Source organism: Puma concolor, chromosome B1, assembly GCF_028749965.1.
Source record: "Puma concolor isolate L17-30 chromosome B1, mPumCon1.1.hap2, whole genome shotgun sequence".
Taxonomy (NCBI): Eukaryota; Metazoa; Chordata; class Mammalia; order Carnivora; family Felidae; genus Puma; species Puma concolor.
Genome location: NC_141670.1, coordinates 86891787 through 86906325, shown reverse-complemented (window position 1 = coordinate 86906325; position 14539 = coordinate 86891787). Strand labels below are relative to the sequence as shown.

At 42.0% G+C, this 14539-nt stretch overlaps 1 protein-coding gene and 1 long non-coding RNA gene across 3 annotated transcripts in view; both read right to left on the bottom strand.

Annotated features, from left to right (window-relative positions):
- MAML3 (mastermind like transcriptional coactivator 3) overlaps window positions 1-14539 on the bottom strand; it is a 418575-nt gene that overhangs the window by 339671 nt on the left and 64365 nt on the right. The window lies entirely within an intron of this gene.
- Window positions 961-8118, bottom strand: LOC147581746 (uncharacterized). Its single transcript, XR_015250213.1, has 2 exons — window positions 3708-8118; window positions 961-3087 (listed from the first exon to the last, which is right to left on the bottom strand). It is a non-coding gene; the product is annotated as an uncharacterized LOC147581746 (long non-coding RNA).

Sequence of the window (14539 nt, the reverse complement as noted above, 5' to 3'; positions counted from 1 at the left end):
TTTTTGAATCATATTTTCTTTTCTCTAGCTTACTTTATTGTATGAATAAAGCATGTAATATATATACCGTACAAAATATGTGTTAATCAACTGTTTATGTTATCAGCAAGGCTTCCACTCAACAGTAGGCTATTAGCAGTTAAGTTTGGGAGGAGTCAAGAGTTATATGCGGATTGTTGACTGTCTGAGGGTCGATGTCCCTAATCCCTGAATTGTTCAGGGGTCAACTGTAGAGGGCTGTTCCTTCCACACCCAACAAAATCTGGCAGCCCCATGTCAAAGGCAGTCCTGAAGTACCACTCCAATGCGGAGGCCAATGCTTTTAACCCTCATATTGTGCCTTCTCGGTACACTACTAGGCTTTGAGGTCAAACAGATTTGAATGCAAATTCCAACTCTGACAAAGCTCTGTGATATCGGGCAAGTCATTAAACCACTCCAAGTCATTGTCTACCCATCCTCAAAGTGGGGCTGATGATAATAGCTATCTTACTGTTGTTATGTTATTTAATAGGGATAATGTATATCAAATCTTGGCACGGTGGACACAGAAGTAGCCTAACATTATTGATCAAAATAGCCACTATCCCCTTCAGAGTTAAAAATAAAGTCAAGTCCTTCTGTCCCCAAATACTTCTGGAAATGAAACAGCTGCAACCAACAATCTTTCGTAGAAGTTGGGTTTGTATGTCCTTCCCTTCCTCACCCCCTACTCCCCCTTCTTTCCAAGAGGCCCGAAAACAACAGCAGAGAGAATATAGGCAAAGGACAAGAAGGCATCATAGCAATCAGCTCTAGCACCAAAAAAACAGAAATAAGATGTTTGGGTATTAAAAATACATGTTATCACCCACTCCCACACTAATCATTTCTAATTTTATCAACCTGCTAATAAGCACGAGGCTTATGACCCCCACTTTAGCATAGAAATGGCAGAAGAACCCTAGAGAAAAATAAGACTCTCTTAATCATTACCATTTTTTATTACACTGTGGTGCTTCCCACACAACGCTCTGAGGAGGGCCACAAGAGCTCCGGGCTGTTGATGGAACACCAGCCATGCCGTGACGATCAGGGTGGCCGTTCTGAACTTTGTTTTTGGAAGACCCTGCATTCCGGTCCTGAAGCCTCCCTTTACCTGATGTGCTGTTTGTGCCTTTAGAAGAAAATTTAAAAGATGGACAAGCAAAGATTCAAGGAAAGGAGAACTAGAGCAAGAATAGACAAGAAGGGCATACAAATGAAAAGACAGCTCTAGAGTCAAGTAAATTAAGCTTTGTCTCTAGCGTCCACTGCCAGGATGACAAGAACTGCTTTGTGCTAGGTTCTAAGGGAAGGGAAGCTCCCAACTCGGCACAAATTCATCAGGGCCCATCCGGAGGACGATGGGAAAGGAAAGGAGACTGAGGGAGAATTTCCAACCCCAGGTCCCAGGGACCATTGTCAGAGGAGGAAAGATAGGCAGGAGACAGAGAGAGAGAGAGAAAGAGACAGAGAGAGAGGAAGGTCTTGGTGGGTGCTAAGTTGCTGAACTATGTCCACAAAAGCATTATGAATATACCCCAAGGGTATGCTCATCCAGATATGGGAGCTCTGTCTTCTGAGTCCCATGCTGGGGTTACCAAGAAACCTGGAAGACCAAGATCAAGTGCTCAGTGCCCTCTCTTTTCTGGGGCTCAGCACTGCCAAGGGAACCAGTCCTCACTCTCCAAAAAGGAAGGCAACCTCCTCAGCAGGACTGTTGACTGCCCTTAAGAAAGGAAAAGATTAGGGGAAATTAGATTCATGAGTGAATGCGGGAAATATAAGAAGCAAAGAGTAGCTCTATACATCTATATTTTTACTCTTTTCATTGGCAAACTAAAGAGTAAACAATCCCCATCTTCAAATGACAGTTTCGTCTGAGTCCCTAAAAACTGTTTAGTCAGGGTTTAGCCGTATAGGAGAAAGTAGTTGATATTTCCCAGATGACCTCGGACTGAAGAGTGAATTCTGCATTACTAATCACAAGACCTTCTTCCTGTTTACTTGTTTACAGGCATTCAAAGCCAAAGAGAGGAAGTTAGCAGAATATCCATTTTCTTAATTATTATATAAATGTCTCAGACTGACCTACAAAACGTATGGCATCATGGAAGGTGTAATGCACTCCAAAATACATGTTTACAAAATGCAAGACAGGTGTTTGGATTTATTTCAAATGTATTTAAGAAAGAAAAAAAAACCAATATGCTACTCACTAAAACAAACTGTGTGGTAGTTAATTTTGGAGAAAAGTAGTGTATATAATCACTTACATTTTTGAAGTAAAGGTTAATTTGCAGGAAATGGGAAGTTAAGACATGTGTAATTAACCTAAAGGTACCCAACATAAAGAATGGAATGCAGAGACTAATGAACGCGCTAGAAGGAGCTAGCACAGAAATGCTTAAAGAAATGACAAACGGCTGAAATATCTCTTCTTTAGCTCTTTTCTCCTTTAACCATCACAGACAGAAGCAGCGGTCAGAATGTACTGGAAAACAGTGTTCCTCAGAGTATGGCCCCTGAGCCCCGTGCTCATTCCCAAACTGCTAATGTTTCCCACCCAGAGGATAAGTGCAGGCTTTGAGAGTACACAGTTAGAAGCCTTTATAGCAATTTGTAATTGATGGAACATCCAAGCAGGTGATCATTTTTCTAATAATTCATTTTTACTGTATTTTCTAAATGTATCGCTGCACCGTGGATTGGAAACAGAAGGAGAGGAAGAAACCTGTCTCTCACCACAGGCAGTTTGCAGAGCACTGCTAAAAAAGCTAAAATCTAAAATTGCGGATAGTAAGCACTCACTACGGAGTCTAAAAAATATATGGAAATTTTCCGTTGTTCAGTTTTTACCTTCAACTCATATTTTCCCAGTGCAGAAGGCTTCCTGGCTAGTGTGGAAAATGATAAGTGGGGCTCACAGTGCTGGCTGCTTTAGCTTCACACACCGATTCCACTCAGGGCAACATACCTGGCTTTAAACTGTTGATCTATTCCATATGAGGCAAAACCCCATATAATCTTTTTGTTTGTGTGTAAAAAGGAATTCTGAACAGCCTTCTATAGAGGAAAAAGGAAGTATAATGTTAATTATTAGGCACAGCCAAATATTTATAGATCACCAAGCATAAAATCTATGAGCTGCTAGGTGGATTCTTCCCCACCCGCCCAGCAGCCCCTGCCCTGCTTCACTCTAAAGGAGCGTGTTCCAATACACGGACTGCATTACAATCTCTCCTTCTTTATTTTTTGTTTTCCTATCTGTGGTTATAGCACTATCACTTCTTTTTTTTTTTTTTTTTTTAATTTTTTTTTTTCAACGTTTATTTATTTTTGGGACAGAGAGAGACAGAGCATGAACGGGGGAGGGGCAGAGAGAGAGAGAGGGAGACACAGAATCGGAAACAGGCTCCAGGCTCTGAGCCATCCGCCCAGAGCCTGACGCGGGGCTCGAACTCACGGACTGCGAGATCGTGACCTGGCTGAAGTCGGACGCTTAACCGACTGCGCCACCCAGGCGCCCCAGCACTATCACTTCTATCTTCTACAAATATTTTAGGCTTCCTCTGCCTAGAACTGTTTTTCCCCTGGAATTCTGTTTATAAAGAGGTGGGGATATTAAAAAAAAAAATGACTGTATCCTAACATTAAACACATCAGGAAAATCAAAGTACACATACCCATTTGTACACGAGCTCAAATGGAAACTCACATCTACAACACAGTCCTGAAGTCCCACCAGCAAAATCCTCAGATTCCCTGTCTTACCAGTAACAAACAATATGCCCAAAGACCAGAATGCCACAGTCTCATTGTTTACCGTCACTAAGTGTTCACCGAAATAAAAACTTCTTAGCTACTGCCCTGGTTATATATTAAGCAAGTCAGTTTCAAGTTCAATATGTAAAATGCAAATTTTGCTAAATGGGCAGGCACTAAATTGGTTGGCTGCAGAAGAGAAGGGCACTTCTATTAGGTGAGCCGAGGGAAAAAGAGATGGGGGAGCTGAGAATAAGTCAACAGTGACTTGATTTGAGAAATCCCATTAGTAAACAAACGCCGGAGTCTTACTGGCCTGATTTTATCTAATGGCTTCACTATTTCGCCATTGCTACAAATGCCGGGGTCATCTCGTGGGAAGGTAAGCCACGGACTGCACGCTCTCCAGCACTGGCCACATGAACAGTGAACGCCTGCCACTGGGTTTTCATAAACAGGGCCTTTCCCATCCAAGAACTTTGTGGAATGGAGCTTGAATTGTTTATCCTGTTTCCTTTTTCTATCAGGTTGACTTTCCTGATGTTAAACCCTGTCAACTTTACTGCCCAGAAACCTGTCTTCAGAATAGGACTTTCTGCTTTGAAGACTCCTTTTAAGAAATGTCAAGGGGCAGTAAACCTAAAATGGGATCCATAGCCCCACCAAGGACAACAAAAACAGAGCCCAGGCTAATCAGTCTCCTCCATAAAACACACACTCTGTCTCCGTCTCTCTCACACACAGTAGCAGCCCAATAAGATCTGTTGGGTGAATGTAAGCAACAGAGTAGGAAGCAGCTGAAAAGAAAGAATTCCTGCTGTGTTCTCCCCCTGTGCCTCCCTCCCAGTCAAAAGGGTTCAAGGAAAGAATGTTTTATTACACACTGCTGTTCACGACTAGCAGTGCAAGTTTACTCTGCCCGGGGGCCCCGAGCGGGGCGAATTTGGTCATCTCCATATGGTCTCAAAGTGAAATTCTTCCCTTTCATTTTTTCAGGCCTGGTCTAATTGAAAACAAGCCACACCGAGACACAACACACACACACACACACACACACACACACACACACGGTGAAGGAGCATGACACCACGGGAATGGTCTCAACAGAATGTGAGCCACGGTTTCTTTCTACTTGCCTCCCGGTGTCCTTCCTCCTCCTCACCTGTAGCTGCGTGGGCCTAACATGGGGTGCTGCTCACAGTTGGTGAGGCCCCCGTGGCCACAAGTCTTCATCACTATAGCCTTGGGAGTCCACTGCATACTTCAACCTCACAGGCTGAAGGCAACATCAGGAGATGAGGGTTCAAATGAGGCAGTCACCAAAGCACCCACCAGGCTTGCTTCAGAACATAACTAAACCACTTAAAACTTAAAAAAAAAAGTGTTTTTTTTAACATTTATTTATTTTTGAGACAGAGAGAGAGAGAGCATGAACAGGGGAGGGTCAGAGAAAGAGGGAGACGCAGGATCCGAAACAGGCTCCAAGCTCTGAGCTGTCAGCACAGAGCCCGACGCGGGGCTCGAACCCACGGACCGCGAGATCGTGACCTGAGCCGAAGTCGGACGCTTAACCGACTGAGCCACCCAGGCGCCCCAACCACTTAGAACTTTTTAAATAAAGAAACTGAGGGGTGTCTGGCTGGCTCAGTTGGTAGGGCATGTGATACTTGATCTTGGGGTTGTAAGTTTGAGCCCCACAGTGGGTGTAGCGATTACTTAAAAATAAAGTCTTAAAAAAAATTTTTTTTTAATTAAAAAAGAAAAAAAAAAAAAGGAACTGACCTTGGGACTTGTGAAAATGGCTACAAGTATACCGTAAGGTTGGAGACCAGAATAAACCTCTTGGGCCTCACTGAGGCGTGCCTCCTACCGACAGCTGGGAAAAAGTTCTGTGTACAAGTCAGTTGAACTCCCGAGTCTCTGTCTAGCAGGCAATCTCTGAAAACAGGTGAGGCTGGCCAACAGGACGAGTAAAGTGGCGTATGTTACTATTACGTTTTCAATAGCAATCATCTTACATGTGTACACGTGCTTACCAGTTTACTCTGCATTCTATGAACAATTTCATTCCGTATTCACAGCTAACCTAGCAGGGAGCAGGGTGACATTATTATCCCCATCTTATGGAAGAAGAAACTAAGGCCCAGGATTGCTAAGTGACTTTCCAAAACAGCCTGGCCAGTAAACTGAAAACTGAAAACAAGACTCGGGTCTTGTCTCTTTCTGCTACATCCCGGCTCAACTTCAGAAAGCAGCTTTACCTTGTTAGAGGCAGTTAGAGCATTTCTCCTGTTTTTCCCCATATTGCCCATTCTTCTTAAGTATGGGAAGAAAACACCCACGACTACTTTCATCCACGTACCTAATGCTCAGTAAATCACACTGGAATCAATGAGCACCCCCAGCACATGCCACTTCAACATACCCTCATTCTTCTTGCTCTGGGCCAGATATAGGGGGTTACATGTGTCTAATATGGAATCTTAAGTAGCCACAAAAACATAAGAAACAGGAAGGAATACAGATGAATATGCTCCCTGTTTGCATAAATGTCATTTGGGCTCCTCGGACCTGACACTTGAGACTTTCCTGCATCGTGGGCTTTGTCTAATGCGCACATCTGTCTGCGAAAGCTATGCCACCAGAATGCCATCCACCTCTCTAGAAACTCCAGATATTCTTTAGTTTAACTCACTCCGTTTTACCAGAAGGTTCCCCTAAGTTTTTCCCTGTTTTAGCTTGGCCAAATGATATTTCGTCCACGGCAGGGTTTGGGGTTTTTGTTTTGTTTCAAAATCAACTTGCCATTGCCCACCTCTCCCGGGCTGTTAACAGGCATTTGGCTTTGGCCCACTCCGCTCCTCCTGCAGGCCTGAGTTCTCTCCCACACACTGGCTCCTGCAGGCTTCAAAGAAGCCCAGTGGCAAAAGAAACACCTTAGATTTAAAAACAAACAAAAAAACCCAACCTGCTGACAGTGGAACTCGGTTCTAGGAAGGATTATACCAGGTGCAGCTCACTATTAACCTTGCTGCCAGCAGAGAATGATGGAAGCCATCCCTCTGATACTGGTTATTTTAAAACTTCTAGAAGGTTTTTTTTTTTTTTTTTTTAATGTTTATTTATTTTAAAGAGAGAGAGACACCGTGCAAGCTGGGGAGGGGCAGAGAGAGAGGGAGACTGAATCCGAAACAGGCTCCAGGCCCTTAGCTGTCAGCACAGAGCCCAACGCGGGGCCTGAACCCTCAAACCGTGAGATCCTGACCTGAGCCGAAGTCAGAACCTTAACTGACTGAGCCACCCAGCTGCTCCATAACTTCTACAAGTTTTAAAGAACTATGATGTGTCAACATCATTTAGCACTTAATAAATAATGAATGAATGAATGAATGAATGAATGAATGACTACTCTTATCCTATAATATGCACTTAAGAGAAACTTTACCAGACTCTTCCTGAAAACATAAATTACTAGACAAGTGAAGGGTCAGTGACCATTCAGAGGTTTAGTCTTCAGTGACATATACAACTTTAAAGCCATGTTTATTTGTCTCGTTACAATCATTTAAGTGTTTTACTTGCTTATAAAATTTTCTCAACTATTTTTTATGATTTGCTGTCCTATAAGCAGTGTCATGTGCATGTACACACAGGTACTGAAAAGTACATGATGTTGGCACTCTGTCATTCTAAAGATCAGACTCCTCAAAAACAATTACAATGTTGTTGCTTTCAGCAAACTACCTTTTTACTAGTAGGTCAGCCACTTTACAGTTTATTTCTTCCTACGTTCAACAACTTCCTGTATCTGGGTATGCTTCCTATGTGCCCATCATCACTTCATTCCTAATATTCCATTTTTCACAAGTTCCTATGAAGCATGACCTCAAGCCAGCATTCATTTCCTGATGTCCAAAATGAAAAAGATCCATAAACAAAAAAAAGAGAGGAAGTTTTAGCAGCTATTTTTGGACCCCATAAACAAAGCTGATTTTTCCAGAGGAAGAGAATCCTCTAAACTACTTTGGGGACTAAAACATGGCCTGAACAAATCTGTGTTCAAGGTTTTATCATTAGATGGGAAAAGTAAAGTATAGTATTTAAAAGGCTATATAGTTGTTGTTGTTTTTCTAACAATTAGCAGCCATCTGCTCCAACAGTAAATGCCATTTTTTAAAGTTTATTTATTTTGAGAGTGAGAGAGTGCATGTGCAAGATGGGGAGGGGCGGAGAGGGAGTGAGAGAAAGAATCCCAAGTAGGCTCCACAGTGTCAGCACGGAGCCCAACACGGGGCTTGAGACCAAGACTGTAACCTGAGCTGAAATCAAGTGTCAGACACTTAACCGACTGAGCCACTCAGGCGCCCAGACAATAATGTTTTTTTTTAAAAAGGCTAGTTCATTCTCAGTTCTCAACAGTCTCTTATGCTTTGGCTCTCTCCCACTCTAACCTCTTTTTTTTTTTTTTTGTTCCCCTCCCCCATGGGTTTCTCTTAAGTTTCTCAGGATCCACATAAGAGTGAAACCATATGGTATCTGTCTTTCTCTGTATGGCTTATTTCACTTAGCATCACACTCTCCAGTTCCATCCACGTTGCTACAAAAGGCCATATTTCATTTTTTCTCATTGCCACGTAGTACTCCATTGTGTATATAAACCACAATTTCTTTATCCATTCATCAGTTGATGGACATTTAGGCTCTTTCCATAATTTGGCTATTGTTGACAGTGCTGCTATGAACATTGGGGTACAAGTGCCCCTATGCATCAGTACTCCTGTATCCCTTGGGTAAATTCCTAGCAGTGCTATTGCTGGGTCATAGGGTAGGTCTATTTTTAATTTTCTGAGGAACCTCCACACACTGCTTTCCAGAGCGGCTGCACCAATTTGCATTCCCACCAACAGTGCAAGAGGGTTTCCGTTTCTCCACATCCTCTCCAGCATCTATAGTCTCCTGATTTGTTCATTTTGGCCACTCTGACTGGCGTGAGGTGATACCTGAGTGTGGTTTTGAGACCTGTTGAGAACTGAGAACAAACTAAGGGTTGATGGGGGGTGGGAGGGAGGAGAGGGTGGGTGATGGGTACTGAGGAGGGCACCTTTTGGGATGAGCACTGGGTGTTGTATGGAAACCAATTTGACAATAAATTTCATATATAAATAAAAAAAAATAAATTAAAAAAAAATAAAAAAAAAATAAAGTATGTGCATAGACCTCCAAAAAAAAAATAAATAAAAAAAATAAAAAAAAAATAAAAAGGCTAGTTCAGCATCCAACTTCAGCTCGGGTCACGATCTCACGTTTTGTGGGTTCAAGCCCCGAGTGGGGCTCTGTGCTGACAGCTCAGAGCCTGGAGCCTGCTTCAGATTCTGTGTCTCCCTCTCTCTCTGCCCCTCCCCAACTCCCCCTCTGTCTCTCTCTCTCACACACACAAAAATAAACAAACATTAAAAAAAAATTAAAATAAAATCAAATAAGGCTGGTTCACATGGTTTAGCGTCAGGTAACTCTTCTTGTTACTGAGGCTCAGGTGCTGGTTGACCGTTCAGAATTGCCCCCTTTAAAGTGCCCTCGAAGCTTTTCTGCATCTTAGTATCTACTCCCAGGACCACAACCAAGCTGTCAGGAGGCTGTGAACAAGTCCACAAAATCAAGGATTTGTTGACATACCAGTCACAGCTTGGAGAAACCAAAAGGCTTAATCGCTGTTGTCTAACCTGTTTTTGTGTTTTCTTTGCTCATTTCTTCCCAGCTCTTGACAAATAGGTAATGGGTAGTTAAACATTTGGGACCAGTTAGTCATCTTGCTTCAGTCCAAGTGGAACAGCCAGTAACTTCAAAGGACACCCCTAGTTTGGATCAGTTTCACAAGGGACAGAGCCCAGGCCCGAGGGCGCCCTTATAAAACTTAGGTCATTACTTCATTCCCCGCCCCTGGTTACCTGAGGACACCGTGTACACACAATAGCTATCAGTCCTCAATCCTAAGTCAAGAGTTCTCTATGATGCCCCTATCGGACTCTGTCAGGAAAAGGAAAACAGAAGATAGGTCCCTGCCACAGTTCCTCCCACTTTTTACTGACTCCTGTTCTCTGTGCCTATACACAAGCTATTTAGAAAAGTCATGCTTTTGGAGCTGCTTGGCCAAAGCAGGTGACGCACTGCATGAAACTGAGAATTTTGAAAATACTTCCGATTTCTTTTCTTGTCTCCCACACAAGAGCATGCTCAACCCACACATACCTTGCCATTTAAATTTATGATACAGTTTCAAAATAAAGACTGAGGCACCCATGCTGTTTAGAAACACCCCAAATCCTCCCTGTTGGGTATAGCTGATGCCTTCATTGAGGGTCACATTTTCCCAGAGACTCTAGTGCCTGGGGTACTGAAAGCCATCCTTTTTAACTGTTTTAGATCTGTGGCCATTTGTCCCACAGATTGCTTCTTCGGCCTCTAACATTTTTGCCAGGCAAAAGCGTATGCTTTCTCCTTTAACTACTACTGGTCAGTTGACTTTGCTGAAGGAAATTCTGGCCCTATGTAAACTCATGGAAACCTTCTATTTCACCAGGATGCCTTTTATTCTTGGATTCAGTGCAAGTCTTTTCTGAATCTAAGTAGCGGCTCTTAAAGGCCCTCAGTGTGTGTTTGTTTTCCAATTTGAGAGCATCTCTCCATACGTGCATAAAACATTAAAAGCTTCAGTCATGTGTCTAAAGTGACTCCAAGCTGCAACTAGCGGGTCTTCACAGGGGACTCAGCCATCCCGCACCACGGGCTCTGCCTCACAAGTGCGGCAAGAAGACCCCATCCCCTCAGTGTCCGCGGCAACTTGACTTTCTTTAATTCCTCTTTGGTAGACACACATTTTCTGACTCAAACTCTCTCACCAGAGACTCAAACTCTCTCATCAGAGTTCAGCTCTGATACATATTTCTTCTATTTTCTCTTGTCTCACAATAAACAGTGCACTATCTAGTTGTCAGAATGTTTCAAGTACTCTATCTGTTTTCTCTCAACGACCTTCTCAGCATGAGAACAGAGACGACCAGGACATTTGAACCACCAAGACTTGTCTGAGTGACTTCAGCTCTCACAGGTGTGGCAGAAAAGGAACGAAAATCCCAGCTTCCAGACTCTCACGGATACAGTGAATTCATCAATACTACTCTGTCTCGTGAATACATAGCAGATATAAAATAAATCTGAACCATATAAAGAGGAAGAAGGGCACAGAGAACTTATGGACGGTGAACTACTTCACTAGAAATTTCCTTTCTGTTTTCGACTGTGCCTCCATTTGACTCACTTAGGAAGAAGAATGAAAACACAGAAAGACCCTTCTACTAATCCCTTCCTTGTATTAGACACATTTTTTGTGTGTGTGACTCCAAATTCTTTTCCAGAAGTCATGTTCTCTAGTTGTCAGCAGAGGGTCCATGCTATCTTGTACATCTTACTGCTGAATATCACCTTAAATACTCATCCCTGTCAAGGCATCCCATGCCAACCCAAAGAAAATACCCCATGAAGTGATATTTGCCTTGACATTCTGTTATTTGGGGATTTTGTACCATTTTTAGTTTTTCACTGTTATAAATAATGCTGCCACAGGGAATTTCATTCTTCACAATTATTTGGGGCTTTCTATGGTTTTAAAGGCTATAAAAAGTAAAGTTTTAGCTCTTTTTAACTGCAAGATTCTTCTCAGGGTACTGTACCCTTTACAGAAACATCAGCAAAATGTAGGTTCAGATGTTTTCCCACATTGTGATCAACACTGGGTTTGAAACTTCTATTTACTTTGTTTCCAGTCTCCTAGGCACACAACTTCACCTTAAGGTTGACTTAATATATGTTTCTTTAGCTCCTAACTAGGGTTTGCACTTTTCAGAATGATAATTTAAGGTCTGTATTCCATCCTGTGTAAACTGTCTCCTTCACCACTCATACTGCTTCTTTTTAAGCATATATTAAGACAACGTTAAGGTGAAGTTGTGTGCCTAGGAGACTGGAAGCAAAGTAAATAGAAGTTTCGAATCCAGTGTTGATCGCAATGTGGGAAAACATCTGAACCTACATTTTGCTCATGTTTCTGTAAAGGGTACAGTATATCCCAAGAAGAATCTTGCAGTAGTTAAAAAGAGCTAAAACTTTAATCATTTTAAGAATCATACCACAGGTGGGAGAAGGGGTCAAAAAATTGTTTAATCATAACTATCTACACTACCAACCCTTTAGGACAAAAACAAAACAAAACAAAACAAAACAAAACAAAACAAAACAAAACAAAACAAAACAAAAACTGCACCAGACTTCTTTACTCAAGGCAAATGGGAACTATTTAGCCTTCTGGAAATTAGTAACAATCATAAACACTTATTAACAGGTTCACCCATATGCAAAATTGTTCACACAAAACTGACCTGGTCAAAGAGAGAAAGGCCTTTCCTTCCTCCCTCACTACATTCCCCATCATCCACTCATAACCCACTCTTCTTCTTCCGGACAAACCTGAATTTCTCCATTATGTCAGAGCTGCCCAACCAGTCATCCAAGGCACAATCTCGTAATCTTGTTTGAATGCTCCCTCTTTCATCCAGTTAGTTCCACCTCCCAAACACCTTTCCTTTCCATTCCCACTGTCCCATAGTTAGGGTTTCCTCATTTTTTTAAGTTTATTTATCGAGAGAGAGAGAGAGAGAGAGAGAGAGAGAGAGAGAGAGAGAGAGAACAAGCAGGGGAAGGGCAGAGATGGAGAGCGAGAATCCCTAGCTGACTCTGCACTCTCAGCACAGAGCCCGACATGGGGCTTGAACCCATGAACCATGAGATCATGACCTGAGCCAAAATCAAGAGTCAGACACTTAAGCGAATGAGCCACCCGGGTGTCCTATGGGTTTTCTTCATTTCACCCAAACAAATACATTTCCCAGCAAACTCATTTCCCAGCTTCCAGGCTCTGCCCTTCAATGTATCCTATGTGGTGCCGTCGGATAAACTCCCTATAGCACAGCTCTGACCTTGTCCCTCCTATGCACAAACTTCTGGGTGCTTTATGCACCTCTAAATCATATTCCAACTGGTTCCCAACCAAAAAAAAAAAAAAACAAAAAAACAAAAAAACTGCACTTCCAATAGCACTGTCTTTGTACCTCTCTTTGGTATTTATTTATAAACTTCTTGGAGAAAGAAAGTTCACATTATTATCATCTTATATCTTCACTATGTTTTAGCAAGACCTTAAGTGTACTCAAAAGAACTAATCTGAACTAATCTTTTGTGTCCCATTTGATAGTAACTATTCAAATGTAAACTTCTTAAAAACAGTGCCTTATTAGATCTCCTATAGTTCACTGCTCTCCACATGGCAGAATTTCCACAAATAATTACTTAACAAATGAACTAAGCAATCAGTAGTTCTTGATCCCAGTCTGGATCCACAGTCTGCATGCTCTAGAATAAGCCACCTAAAAACATACTGGTATTTAAAATGTCAACTAAGGGGCGCCTGGGTGGCGCAGTCGGTTAAGCGTCCGACTTCAGCCAGGTCACGATCTCGCGGTCCGTGAGTTCGAGCCCCGCGTCAGGCTCTGGGCGGATGGCTTGGAGCCTGGAGCCTGTTTCTGATTCTGTGTCTCCTTCTCTCTCTGCCCCTCCCCCGTTCATGCTCTGTCTCTCTCTCTGTCCCAAAAATAAATAAAAAACGTTGAAAAAAAAAATTAAAAAAAAAAAATAAATAAAATGTCAACTAAAAGGAAGGCAGTAATATTCAGAATTCTCCTATAAATTAGGTATCAAAAAGAACTTATTGTACACACAAAATAAATAATAGGCCTTCAGATTAAGTTCTACAATCAAATCATATCTATAATCTATACCAGCAAACATACAGATGTGCCACAGGAAGAAATGTGTTGAGACTTATCTATATACTTTCTAAAGAAGTTGCACCTCCTAGAAATCCACTCCTTCCAAAATTATCTTAAGCAAGGCTCAGTTTACTTGATCACATTTTGACCAAAAATAAGATGAACAGAGCTCCCCCTTGACAATCAGCTACACATTCTTCATAATCCCAGTATGACTGAACAGATGGTACCTGGACTGATAGCAGGGAATTCCAAGTTCATGTTCCTTCTTTAATTAGCTTCATGACCTTGGACAAGTCCCTTCACCCCGAGGTTCTCTGTGTCTTCCCCTGGGAAATGAGTGTGTGGTTCCGATCTTTAAGACTCTATGCAGCTCGAGAGTTCAACGCTTTATGAGTTAAAAATAAGCTTTTTACTGATACACGAAACAGCATGAATGAATCTCAAATGCATTATGCTAAGTGAAGACATCAGATTCAAAAGGCTACATACGCTATGATTACATTCACAAGGCATTCGGGAAAAGGCAAATAGGGATGGAGAGCAGATCAGTGGTTGCTAGGGATTAAAAGTGGAGGGAGGGTTTGAGTACAAAGAAGTAGCATGAGGAAATTTTCTTTGGAGATGGAATACGCAAATTGTTCTGTATCTTGGTTGTAGTGGTGGTTACAGGACTCTATGCATTTGCCAAAATCCACAGAACAGAATACCAAAAAGAGTGAATTTTGCTATATGTGACTCAAATTATTTAAGGCATTTAAAAAAGTGTATTTCAAAAAAAAAAAACAATAAAACGTAATAAATAAATTTTAAAAAATGTATTTTTCCGGGGCGCCTGGGTGGCTCAGTCGGTTAAGCGTCCGACTTCAGCCAGG